The 13,980-nt window shown below is 32.8% G+C and overlaps 6 non-coding genes across 6 annotated transcripts; all 6 read right to left on the bottom strand.

Annotated features, from left to right (window-relative positions):
- Positions 1-1,300: 1,300 nt before the first annotated feature.
- TRNAQ-UUG (transfer RNA glutamine (anticodon UUG)) lies at positions 1,301-1,372 on the bottom strand. The gene has a single exon. It is a non-coding gene; the product is annotated as a tRNA-Gln (tRNA).
- A 2,266-nt stretch (positions 1,373-3,638) lies between these two features.
- TRNAQ-UUG (transfer RNA glutamine (anticodon UUG)) lies at positions 3,639-3,710 on the bottom strand. The gene has a single exon. It is a non-coding gene; the product is annotated as a tRNA-Gln (tRNA).
- A 2,266-nt stretch (positions 3,711-5,976) lies between these two features.
- TRNAQ-UUG (transfer RNA glutamine (anticodon UUG)) lies at positions 5,977-6,048 on the bottom strand. Its single transcript has one exon. It is a non-coding gene; the product is annotated as a tRNA-Gln (tRNA).
- A 2,266-nt stretch (positions 6,049-8,314) lies between these two features.
- TRNAQ-UUG (transfer RNA glutamine (anticodon UUG)) lies at positions 8,315-8,386 on the bottom strand. Its single transcript has one exon. It is a non-coding gene; the product is annotated as a tRNA-Gln (tRNA).
- Positions 8,387-10,652: 2,266 nt separating this feature from the next.
- On the bottom strand, positions 10,653-10,724 carry TRNAQ-UUG (transfer RNA glutamine (anticodon UUG)). Its single transcript has one exon. It is a non-coding gene; the product is annotated as a tRNA-Gln (tRNA).
- Positions 10,725-12,990: 2,266 nt separating this feature from the next.
- On the bottom strand, positions 12,991-13,062 carry TRNAQ-UUG (transfer RNA glutamine (anticodon UUG)). Its single transcript has one exon. It is a non-coding gene; the product is annotated as a tRNA-Gln (tRNA).
- Positions 13,063-13,980: the final 918 nt, after the last annotated feature.

Here is a 13,980-nt window from a genome sequence, read left to right as displayed (position 1 = left end):
TCTGAAATGTGTTTGAGAAAAACAGGATGTGATTTAAAAATGTCTAAATATTTTGAGAAGAACTTTGGTTTACATGTATTGAACAATTTCAGTTTCTACAACTTGCAAACAGCTCATAGACATTGAGAAAACAATAATTTAATGACTATTTCAGCCTACTGGCATTTGCTGTGTGCTATAAATCAGCAAAGCTGACAAATGTGGAGTAGTTCAAGAGCAACAAAACGGCCCAGCAAACTTTGAAGTCAGATCATTGAATTCAAATTCCAAAGGGTTAACCATTACACCATGGAACCACCTATACCAGAGTCAGAGGTTCTGTTGCAGCAATTTGGAAATGTTTAAGGTTTTATTCTTATACAGTCAAAGACGAACAGCATTTTATAACTTTCAGAATCTGGTAAATCCTTTCATATTTAAAACACTTATGGAAGGATGCCTTTCCAAAAAAACAAATAGCATTATAACTCCTTTTACTACTCCTATCCAATTGGTACATAGGTTTTGCATCAACAATAAAGCTACCCACTGAGGCATTCTCTTCTTTCACAATGGAAAAAGCAGTCAACTTGATAAGGGTTCCATGGAGTAATGGGCATCACTCTGGGTCCCGAATCTAGTGATCCAAGTTCAAATTTCAGTGAGGGCTTCCAGACTTTTAGAATTTAATATGCCATTGATATTTAAGAAGTGTTATCTCAGAAAATATAATATTCACTTTATATACTTATACATATGAACTTGTATGTAGCTATTGATGTATATGTAGCCATATCTTTCTTTGTAGCTCTATAAAAATATAAAATACAAATGATTAAGAATAGAATCTGTAGAGATGAAAATCAGAAACAGATGTTGTCTATTCATATTTCAACACAAGTAGATTTGCCTCTCTCTTCTACATGTCCAGGAAATGAGATAGTTACTTTTTGCTGATTTGTTTCTGACCATATTATTAACTTCTACAGTGCATGTAACATGTTAATAATTTTGAAAGAGAAAACAAGATTAATACCTATGATACGTCTAATCAAATGAATGTATTTTGTGATTGTCGAATTACCATTGAAAATCAGTGAGAAGATTGTTTTCTTTTTCAGTTTCAAGGTTAACATCAAAACCGTATATCTTCAATCGCAATAATACCCCACTTTTGATTCCTCTACTTATGGTTTGATGAATGCTTGTTAATACATATTCCCCCATTTACATTATCAATAAATGGAAGATTTAAAAATGTTACGTCTGGATTAATCCTTCTGAAATGAGTTTGAAAAAAAAACACAATATGTTTATAAAATGGCCCCACCGAGATTTGAACTCGGATCGTTGGATTCAAAGTCCAAAGTGCTAACCATTACACCATGGAACCACCCACGCGAAAAGCACCCAGATTGCTGCAGCAATTTGGAAATATGGTCGTTTTTAATATTACACAAACAAAGATGAACTGCATTTTATTACTTTCATATTCTGGTAAACATTTGCATATTTAAAACTGCTTGGAAAGGATGTTGCGCAAAACAGTTAAATAACATTAGAATTTGTTGGATATTACTTATCACATGGGATATCATTTTGCAATAACATGTAAGCGGCAAACTGAGGAATTCTCTTCTCTCACAATGGAAAACTCAGACTAATACAGAAGCCTTGCATAATGTAATGGTAAGCACTCTGAACACTTAATCCAGTGGTCCGTGTTCAAGTATCAGTGGGACCTTCGTGAGCTCTAAGATCATCGTTTCCCTTTACTTGTTGGAATTTTTAGTTTGAAAAATGTCATATTTAAGAACTTACTTTGAATATTACCCTATATAAAGTATTTATGCATATGTAGCAGTGTGAGTCTTTATGACTATATGAAAATGTAAACATATAAATCATGACTAAACATAACTAGTAGAGGTGAAAAAACAAAGAGTTGATGCCTCTCCAAATTTGAATCATGAGCATTTTTTCCTCTTTTTTCTATATATTCAGAAATTGAGATAGTTGATTTTTGCTCATTTTTTCTGTAACAATATAGCTGATTTATACAGCAAGCATGAGTTGTTTAAAGTGGTGAAAAATAAAATCAGATTAGTCTCTATCTGTAATACATCTAATCAAAAGAATATGTTTTATGATTACAGATTGACTGTTGGAAATCCGTCTGAGGACCTTTTTGCTCCACAATTTCAAGACTAAGGATCAGAATGACAAGTCTTGTATCTCAATAATACCGCAATTTTGATTCCTCTAGTATTGTTTTGAGGACTGCTTCTCCATTAAAATGTTCTGTATTCCCCTGATCAATAACAGGAAGGTTAGAAATGGTGGAGTTGTGAATTAGCTCTCTGAAATGTGTTTGAGAAAAACAGGATGTGATTTAAAAATGTCTAAATATTTTGAGAAGAACTTTGGTTTACATGTATTGAACAATTTCAGTTTCTACAACTTGCAAACAGCTCATAGACATTGAGAAAACAATAATTTAATGACTATTTCAGCCTACTGGCATTTGCTGTGTGCTATAAATCAGCAAAGCTGACAAATGTGGAGTAGTTCAAGAGCAACAAAACGGCCCAGCAAACTTTGAAGTCAGATCATTGAATTCAAATTCCAAAGGGTTAACCATTACACCATGGAACCACCTATACCAGAGTCAGAGGTTCTGTTGCAGCAATTTGGAAATGTTTAAGGTTTTATTCTTATACAGTCAAAGACGAACAGCATTTTATAACTTTCAGAATCTGGTAAATCCTTTCATATTTAAAACACTTATGGAAGGATGCCTTTCCAAAAAAACAAATAGCATTATAACTCCTTTTACTACTCCTATCCAATTGGTACATAGGTTTTGCATCAACAATAAAGCTACCCACTGAGGCATTCTCTTCTTTCACAATGGAAAAAGCAGTCAACTTGATAAGGGTTCCATGGAGTAATGGGCATCACTCTGGGTCCCGAATCTAGTGATCCAAGTTCAAATTTCAGTGAGGGCTTCCAGACTTTTAGAATTTAATATGCCATTGATATTTAAGAAGTGTTATCTCAGAAAATATAATATTCACTTTATATACTTATACATATGAACTTGTATGTAGCTATTGATGTATATGTAGCCATATCTTTCTTTGTAGCTCTATAAAAATATAAAATACAAATGATTAAGAATAGAATCTGTAGAGATGAAAATCAGAAACAGATGTTGTCTATTCATATTTCAACACAAGTAGATTTGCCTCTCTCTTCTACATGTCCAGGAAATGAGATAGTTACTTTTTGCTGATTTGTTTCTGACCATATTATTAACTTCTACAGTGCATGTAACATGTTAATAATTTTGAAAGAGAAAACAAGATTAATACCTATGATACGTCTAATCAAATGAATGTATTTTGTGATTGTCGAATTACCATTGAAAATCAGTGAGAAGATTGTTTTCTTTTTCAGTTTCAAGGTTAACATCAAAACCGTATATCTTCAATCGCAATAATACCCCACTTTTGATTCCTCTACTTATGGTTTGATGAATGCTTGTTAATACATATTCCCCCATTTACATTATCAATAAATGGAAGATTTAAAAATGTTACGTCTGGATTAATCCTTCTGAAATGAGTTTGAAAAAAAAACACAATATGTTTATAAAATGGCCCCACCGAGATTTGAACTCGGATCGTTGGATTCAAAGTCCAAAGTGCTAACCATTACACCATGGAACCACCCACGCGAAAAGCACCCAGATTGCTGCAGCAATTTGGAAATATGGTCGTTTTTAATATTACACAAACAAAGATGAACTGCATTTTATTACTTTCATATTCTGGTAAACATTTGCATATTTAAAACTGCTTGGAAAGGATGTTGCGCAAAACAGTTAAATAACATTAGAATTTGTTGGATATTACTTATCACATGGGATATCATTTTGCAATAACATGTAAGCGGCAAACTGAGGAATTCTCTTCTCTCACAATGGAAAACTCAGACTAATACAGAAGCCTTGCATAATGTAATGGTAAGCACTCTGAACACTTAATCCAGTGGTCCGTGTTCAAGTATCAGTGGGACCTTCGTGAGCTCTAAGATCATCGTTTCCCTTTACTTGTTGGAATTTTTAGTTTGAAAAATGTCATATTTAAGAACTTACTTTGAATATTACCCTATATAAAGTATTTATGCATATGTAGCAGTGTGAGTCTTTATGACTATATGAAAATGTAAACATATAAATCATGACTAAACATAACTAGTAGAGGTGAAAAAACAAAGAGTTGATGCCTCTCCAAATTTGAATCATGAGCATTTTTTCCTCTTTTTTCTATATATTCAGAAATTGAGATAGTTGATTTTTGCTCATTTTTTCTGTAACAATATAGCTGATTTATACAGCAAGCATGAGTTGTTTAAAGTGGTGAAAAATAAAATCAGATTAGTCTCTATCTGTAATACATCTAATCAAAAGAATATGTTTTATGATTACAGATTGACTGTTGGAAATCCGTCTGAGGACCTTTTTGCTCCACAATTTCAAGACTAAGGATCAGAATGACAAGTCTTGTATCTCAATAATACCGCAATTTTGATTCCTCTAGTATTGTTTTGAGGACTGCTTCTCCATTAAAATGTTCTGTATTCCCCTGATCAATAACAGGAAGGTTAGAAATGGTGGAGTTGTGAATTAGCTCTCTGAAATGTGTTTGAGAAAAACAGGATGTGATTTAAAAATGTCTAAATATTTTTAGAAGAACTTTGGTTTACATGTATTGAACAATTTCAGTTTCTACAACTTGCAAACAGCTCATAGACATTGAGAAAACAATAATGTAATGACTATTTCAGCCTACTGGCATTTGCTGTGTGCTATAAATCAGCAAAGCTGACAAATGTGGAGTAGTTCAAGAGCAACAAAACGGCCCAGCAAACTTTGAAGTCAGATCATTGAATTCAAATTCCAAAGGGTTAACCATTACACCATGGAACCACCTATACCAGAGTCAGAGGTTCTGTTGCAGCAATTTGGAAATGTTTAAGGTTTTATTCTTATACAGTCAAAGACGAACAGCATTTTATAACTTTCAGAATCTGGTAAATCCTTTCATATTTAAAACACTTATGGAAGGATGCCTTTCCAAAAAAACAAATAGCATTATAACTCCTTTTACTACTCCTATCCAATTGGTACATAGGTTTTGCATCAACAATAAAGCTACCCACTGAGGCATTCTCTTCTTTCACAATGGAAAAAGCAGTCAACTTGATAAGGGTTCCATGGAGTAATGGGCATCACTCTGGGTCCCGAATCTAGTGATCCAAGTTCAAATTTCAGTGAGGGCTTCCAGACTTTTAGAATTTAATATGCCATTGATATTTAAGAAGTGTTATCTCAGAAAATATAATATTCACTTTATATACTTATACATATGAACTTGTATGTAGCTATTGATGTATATGTAGCCATATCTTTCTTTGTAGCTCTATAAAAATATAAAATACAAATGATTAAGAATAGAATCTGTAGAGATGAAAATCAGAAACAGATGTTGTCTATTCATATTTCAACACAAGTAGATTTGCCTCTCTCTTCTACATGTCCAGGAAATGAGATAGTTACTTTTTGCTGATTTGTTTCTGACCATATTATTAACTTCTACAGTGCATGTAACATGTTAATAATTTTGAAAGAGAAAACAAGATTAATACCTATGATACGTCTAATCAAATGAATGTATTTTGTGATTGTCGAATTACCATTGAAAATCAGAGAGAAGATTGTTTTCTTTTTCAGTTTCAAGGTTAACATCAAAACCGTATATCTTCAATCGCAATAATACCCCACTTTTGATTCCTCTACTTATGGTTTGATGAATGCTTGTTAATACATATTCCCCCATTTACATTATCAATAAATGGAAGATTTAAAAATGTTACGTCTGGATTAATCCTTCTGAAATGAGTTTGAAAAAAAAACACAATATGTTTATAAAATGGCCCCACCGAGATTTGAACTCGGATCGTTGGATTCAAAGTCCAAAGTGCTAACCATTACACCATGGAACCACCCACGCGAAAAGCACCCAGATTGCTGCAGCAATTTGGAAATATGGTCGTTTTTAATATTACACAAACAAAGATGAACTGCATTTTATTACTTTCATATTCTGGTAAACATTTGCATATTTAAAACTGCTTGGAAAGGATGTTGCGCAAAACAGTTAAATAACATTAGAATTTGTTGGATATTACTTATCACATGGGATATCATTTTGCAATAACATGTAAGCGGCAAACTGAGGAATTCTCTTCTCTCACAATGGAAAACTCAGACGAATACAGAAGCCTTGCATAATGTAATGGTAAGCACTCTGAACACTTAATCCAGTGGTCCGTGTTCAAGTATCAGTGGGACCTTCGTGAGCTCTAAGATCATCGTTTCCCTTTACTTGTTGGAATTTTTAGTTTGAAAAATGTCATATTTAAGAACTTACTTTGAATATTACCCTATATAAAGTATTTATGCATATGTAGCAGTGTGAGTCTTTATGACTATATGAAAATGTAAACATATAAATCATGACTAAACATAACTAGTAGAGGTGAAAAAACAAAGAGTTGATGCCTCTCCAAATTTGAATCATGAGCATTTTTTCCTCTTTTTTCTATATATTCAGAAATTGAGATAGTTGATTTTTGCTCATTTTTTCTGTAACAATATAGCTGATTTATACAGCAAGCATGAGTTGTTTAAAGTGGTGAAAAATAAAATCAGATTAGTCTCTATCTGTAATACATCTAATCAAAAGAATATGTTTTATGATTACAGATTGACTGTTGGAAATCCGTCTGAGGACCTTTTTGCTCCACAATTTCAAGACTAAGGATCAGAATGACAAGTCTTGTATCTCAATAATACCGCAATTTTGATTCCTCTAGTATTGTTTTGAGGACTGCTTCTCCATTAAAATGTTCTGTATTCCCCTGATCAATAACAGGAAGGTTAGAAATGGTGGAGTTGTGAATTAGCTCTCTGAAATGTGTTTGAGAAAAACAGGATGTGATTTAAAAATGTCTAAATATTTTGAGAAGAACTTTGGTTTACATGTATTGAACAATTTCAGTTTCTACAACTTGCAAACAGCTCATAGACATTGAGAAAACAATAATTTAATGACTATTTCAGCCTACTGGCATTTGCTGTGTGCTATAAATCAGCAAAGCTGACAAATGTGGAGTAGTTCAAGAGCAACAAAACGGCCCAGCAAACTTTGAAGTCAGATCATTGAATTCAAATTCCAAAGGGTTAACCATTACACCATGGAACCACCTATACCAGAGTCAGAGGTTCTGTTGCAGCAATTTGGAAATGTTTAAGGTTTTATTCTTATACAGTCAAAGACGAACAGCATTTTATAACTTTCAGAATCTGGTAAATCCTTTCATATTTAAAACACTTATGGAAGGATGCCTTTCCAAAAAAACAAATAGCATTATAACTCCTTTTACTACTCCTATCCAATTGGTACATAGGTTTTGCATCAACAATAAAGCTACCCACTGAGGCATTCTCTTCTTTCACAATGGAAAAAGCAGTCAACTTGATAAGGGTTCCATGGAGTAATGGGCATCACTCTGGGTCCCGAATCTAGTGATCCAAGTTCAAATTTCAGTGAGGGCTTCCAGACTTTTAGAATTTAATATGCCATTGATATTTAAGAAGTGTTATCTCAGAAAATATAATATTCACTTTATATACTTATACATATGAACTTGTATGTAGCTATTGATGTATATGTAGCCATATCTTTCTTTGTAGCTCTATAAAAATATAAAATACAAATGATTAAGAATAGAATCTGTAGAGATGAAAATCAGAAACAGATGTTGTCTATTCATATTTCAACACAAGTAGATTTGCCTCTCTCTTCTACATGTCCAGGAAATGAGATAGTTACTTTTTGCTGATTTGTTTCTGACCATATTATTAACTTCTACAGTGCATGTAACATGTTAATAATTTTGAAAGAGAAAACAAGATTAATACCTATGATACGTCTAATCAAATGAATGTATTTTGTGATTGTCGAATTACCATTGAAAATCAGTGAGAAGATTGTTTTCTTTTTCAGTTTCAAGGTTAACATCAAAACCGTATATCTTCAATCGCAATAATACCCCACTTTTGATTCCTCTACTTATGGTTTGATGAATGCTTGTTAATACATATTCCCCCATTTACATTATCAATAAATGGAAGATTTAAAAATGTTACGTCTGGATTAATCCTTCTGAAATGAGTTTGAAAAAAAAACACAATATGTTTATAAAATGGCCCCACCGAGATTTGAACTCGGATCGTTGGATTCAAAGTCCAAAGTGCTAACCATTACACCATGGAACCACCCACGCGAAAAGCACCCAGATTGCTGCAGCAATTTGGAAATATGGTCGTTTTTAATATTACACAAACAAAGATGAACTGCATTTTATTACTTTCATATTCTGGTAAACATTTGCATATTTAAAACTGCTTGGAAAGGATGTTGCGCAAAACAGTTAAATAACATTAGAATTTGTTGGATATTACTTATCACATGGGATATCATTTTGCAATAACATGTAAGCGGCAAACTGAGGAATTCTCTTCTCTCACAATGGAAAACTCAGACGAATACAGAAGCCTTGCATAATGTAATGGTAAGCACTCTGAACACTTAATCCAGTGGTCCGTGTTCAAGTATCAGTGGGACCTTCGTGAGCTCTAAGATCATCGTTTCCCTTTACTTGTTGGAATTTTTAGTTTGAAAAATGTCATATTTAAGAACTTACTTTGAATATTACCCTATATAAAGTATTTATGCATATGTAGCAGTGTGAGTCTTTATGACTATATGAAAATGTAAACATATAAATCATGACTAAACATAACTAGTAGAGGTGAAAAAACAAAGAGTTGATGCCTCTCCAAATTTGAATCATGAGCATTTTTTCCTCTTTTTTCTATATATTCAGAAATTGAGATAGTTGATTTTTGCTCATTTTTTCTGTAACAATATAGCTGATTTATACAGCAAGCATGAGTTGTTTAAAGTGGTGAAAAATAAAATCAGATTAGTCTCTATCTGTAATACATCTAATCAAAAGAATATGTTTTATGATTACAGATTGACTGTTGGAAATCCGTCTGAGGACCTTTTTGCTCCACAATTTCAAGACTAAGGATCAGAATGACAAGTCTTGTATCTCAATAATACCGCAATTTTGATTCCTCTAGTATTGTTTTGAGGACTGCTTCTCCATTAAAATGTTCTGTATTCCCCTGATCAATAACAGGAAGGTTAGAAATGGTGGAGTTGTGAATTAGCTCTCTGAAATGTGTTTGAGAAAAACAGGATGTGATTTAAAAATGTCTAAATATTTTGAGAAGAACTTTGGTTTACATGTATTGAACAATTTCAGTTTCTACAACTTGCAAACAGCTCATAGACATTGAGAAAACAATAATTTAATGACTATTTCAGCCTACTGGCATTTGCTGTGTGCTATAAATCAGCAAAGCTGACAAATGTGGAGTAGTTCAAGAGCAACAAAACGGCCCAGCAAACTTTGAAGTCAGATCATTGAATTCAAATTCCAAAGGGTTAACCATTACACCATGGAACCACCTATACCAGAGTCAGAGGTTCTGTTGCAGCAATTTGGAAATGTTTAAGGTTTTATTCTTATACAGTCAAAGACGAACAGCATTTTATAACTTTCAGAATCTGGTAAATCCTTTCATATTTAAAACACTTATGGAAGGATGCCTTTCCAAAAAAACAAATAGCATTATAACTCCTTTTACTACTCCTATCCAATTGGTACATAGGTTTTGCATCAACAATAAAGCTACCCACTGAGGCATTCTCTTCTTTCACAATGGAAAAAGCAGTCAACTTGATAAGGGTTCCATGGAGTAATGGGCATCACTCTGGGTCCCGAATCTAGTGATCCAAGTTCAAATTTCAGTGAGGGCTTCCAGACTTTTAGAATTTAATATGCCATTGATATTTAAGAAGTGTTATCTCAGAAAATATAATATTCACTTTATATACTTATACATATGAACTTGTATGTAGCTATTGATGTATATGTAGCCATATCTTTCTTTGTAGCTCTATAAAAATATAAAATACAAATGATTAAGAATAGAATCTGTAGAGATGAAAATCAGAAACAGATGTTGTCTATTCATATTTCAACACAAGTAGATTTGCCTCTCTCTTCTACATGTCCAGGAAATGAGATAGTTACTTTTTGCTGATTTGTTTCTGACCATATTATTAACTTCTACAGTGCATGTAACATGTTAATAATTTTGAAAGAGAAAACAAGATTAATACCTATGATACGTCTAATCAAATGAATGTATTTTGTGATTGTCGAATTACCATTGAAAATCAGTGAGAAGATTGTTTTCTTTTTCAGTTTCAAGGTTAACATCAAAACCGTATATCTTCAATCGCAATAATACCCCACTTTTGATTCCTCTACTTATGGTTTGATGAATGCTTGTTAATACATATTCCCCCATTTACATTATCAATAAATGGAAGATTTAAAAATGTTACGTCTGGATTAATCCTTCTGAAATGAGTTTGAAAAAAAAACACAATATGTTTATAAAATGGCCCCACCGAGATTTGAACTCGGATCGTTGGATTCAAAGTCCAAAGTGCTAACCATTACACCATGGAACCACCCACGCGAAAAGCACCCAGATTGCTGCAGCAATTTGGAAATATGGTCGTTTTTAATATTACACAAACAAAGATGAACTGCATTTTATTACTTTCATATTCTGGTAAACATTTGCATATTTAAAACTGCTTGGAAAGGATGTTGCGCAAAACAGTTAAATAACATTAGAATTTGTTGGATATTACTTATCACATGGGATATCATTTTGCAATAACATGTAAGCGGCAAACTGAGGAATTCTCTTCTCTCACAATGGAAAACTCAGACTAATACAGAAGCCTTGCATAATGTAATGGTAAGCACTCTGAACACTTAATCCAGTGGTCCGTGTTCAAGTATCAGTGGGACCTTCGTGAGCTCTAAGATCATCGTTTCCCTTTACTTGTTGGAATTTTTAGTTTGAAAAATGTCATATTTAAGAACTTACTTTGAATATTACCCTATATAAAGTATTTATGCATATGTAGCAGTGTGAGTCTTTATGACTATATGAAAATGTAAACATATAAATCATGACTAAACATAACTAGTAGAGGTGAAAAAACAAAGAGTTGATGCCTCTCCAAATTTGAATCATGAGCATTTTTTCCTCTTTTTTCTATATATTCAGAAATTGAGATAGTTGATTTTTGCTCATTTTTTCTGTAACAATATAGCTGATTTATACAGCAAGCATGAGTTGTTTAAAGTGGTGAAAAATAAAATCAGATTAGTCTCTATCTGTAATACATCTAATCAAAAGAATATGTTTTATGATTACAGATTGACTGTTGGAAATCCGTCTGAGGACCTTTTTGCTCCACAATTTCAAGACTAAGGATCAGAATGACAAGTCTTGTATCTCAATAATACCGCAATTTTGATTCCTCTAGTATTGTTTTGAGGACTGCTTCTCCATTAAAATGTTCTGTATTCCCCTGATCAATAACAGGAAGGTTAGAAATGGTGGAGTTGTGAATTAGCTCTCTGAAATGTGTTTGAGAAAAACAGGATGTGATTTAAAAATGTCTAAATATTTTGAGAAGAACTTTGGTTTACATGTATTGAACAATTTCAGTTTCTACAACTTGCAAACAGCTCATAGACATTGAGAAAACAATAATTTAATGACTATTTCAGCCTACTGGCATTTGCTGTGTGCTATAAATCAGCAAAGCTGACAAATGTGGAGTAGTTCAAGAGCAACAAAACGGCCCAGCAAACTTTGAAGTCAGATCATTGAATTCAAATTCCAAAGGGTTAACCATTACACCATGGAACCACCTATACCAGAGTCAGAGGTTCTGTTGCAGCAATTTGGAAATGTTTAAGGTTTTATTCTTATACAGTCAAAGACGAACAGCATTTTATAACTTTCAGAATCTGGTAAATCCTTTCATATTTAAAACACTTATGGAAGGATGCCTTTCCAAAAAAACAAATAGCATTATAACTCCTTTTACTACTCCTATCCAATTGGTACATAGGTTTTGCATCAACAATAAAGCTACCCACTGAGGCATTCTCTTCTTTCACAATGGAAAAAGCAGTCAACTTGATAAGGGTTCCATGGAGTAATGGGCATCACTCTGGGTCCCGAATCTAGTGATCCAAGTTCAAATTTCAGTGAGGGCTTCCAGACTTTTAGAATTTAATATGCCATTGATATTTAAGAAGTGTTATCTCAGAAAATATAATATTCACTTTATATACTTATACATATGAACTTGTATGTAGCTATTGATGTATATGTAGCCATATCTTTCTTTGTAGCTCTATAAAAATATAAAATACAAATGATTAAGAATAGAATCTGTAGAGATGAAAATCAGAAACAGATGTTGTCTATTCATATTTCAACACAAGTAGATTTGCCTCTCTCTTCTACATGTCCAGGAAATGAGATAGTTACTTTTTGCTGATTTGTTTCTGACCATATTATTAACTTCTACAGTGCATGTAACATGTTAATAATTTTGAAAGAGAAAACAAGATTAATACCTATGATACGTCTAATCAAATGAATGTATTTTGTGATTGTCGAATTACCATTGAAAATCAGTGAGAAGATTGTTTTCTTTTTCAGTTTCAAGGTTAACATCAAAACCGTATATCTTCAATCGCAATAATACCCCACTTTTGATTCCTCTACTTATGGTTTGATGAATGCTTGTTAATACATATTCCCCCATTTACATTATCAATAAATGGAAGATTTAAAAATGTTACGTCTGGATTAATCCTTCTGAAATGAGTTTGAAAAAAAAACACAATATGTTTATAAAATGGCCCCACCGAGATTTGAACTCGGATCGTTGGATTCAAAGTCCAAAGTGCTAACCATTACACCATGGAACCACCCACGCGAAAAGCACCCAGATTGCTGCAGCAATTTGGAAATATGGTCGTTTTTAATATTACACAAACAAAGATGAACTGCATTTTATTACTTTCATATTCTGGTAAACATTTGCATATTTAAAACTGCTTGGAAAGGATGTTGCGCAAAACAGTTAAATAACATTAGAATTTGTTGGATATTACTTATCACATGGGATATCATTTTGCAATAACATGTAAGCGGCAAACTGAGGAATTCTCTTCTCTCACAATGGAAAACTCAGACTAATACAGAAGCCTTGCATAATGTAATGGTAAGCACTCTGAACACTTAATCCAGTGGTCCGTGTTCAAGTATCAGTGGGACCTTCGTGAGCTCTAAGATCATCGTTTCCCTTTACTTGTTGGAATTTTTAGTTTGAAAAATGTCATATTTAAGAACTTACTTTGAATATTACCCTATATAAAGTATTTATGCATATGTAGCAGTGTGAGTCTTTATGACTATATGAAAATGTAAACATATAAATCATGACTAAACATAACTAGTAGAGGTGAAAAAACAAAGAGTTGATGCCTCTCCAAATTTGAATCATGAGCATTTTTTCCTCTTTTTTCTATATATTCAGAAATTGAGATAGTTGATTTTTGCTCATTTTTTCTGTAACAATATAGCTGATTTATACAGCAAGCATGAGTTGTTTAAAGTGGTGAAAAATAAAATCAGATTAGTCTCTATCTGTAATACATCTAATCAAAAGAATATGTTTTATGATTACAGATTGACTGTTGGAAATCCGTCTGAGGACCTTTTTGCTCCACAATTTCAAGACTAAGGATCAGAATGACAAGTCTTGTATCTCAATAATACCGCAATTTTGATTCCTCTAGTATTGTTTTGAGGACTGCTTCTCCATTAAAATGTTCTGTATTCCC

Source organism: Pleurodeles waltl, chromosome 2_1, assembly GCF_031143425.1.
Source record: "Pleurodeles waltl isolate 20211129_DDA chromosome 2_1, aPleWal1.hap1.20221129, whole genome shotgun sequence".
NCBI lineage: Eukaryota > Metazoa > Chordata > Amphibia > Caudata > Salamandridae > Pleurodeles > Pleurodeles waltl.
The sequence above is the reverse complement of the archived record's forward strand: the minus strand, read 5'-3'. Positions and strand labels throughout refer to the sequence as shown.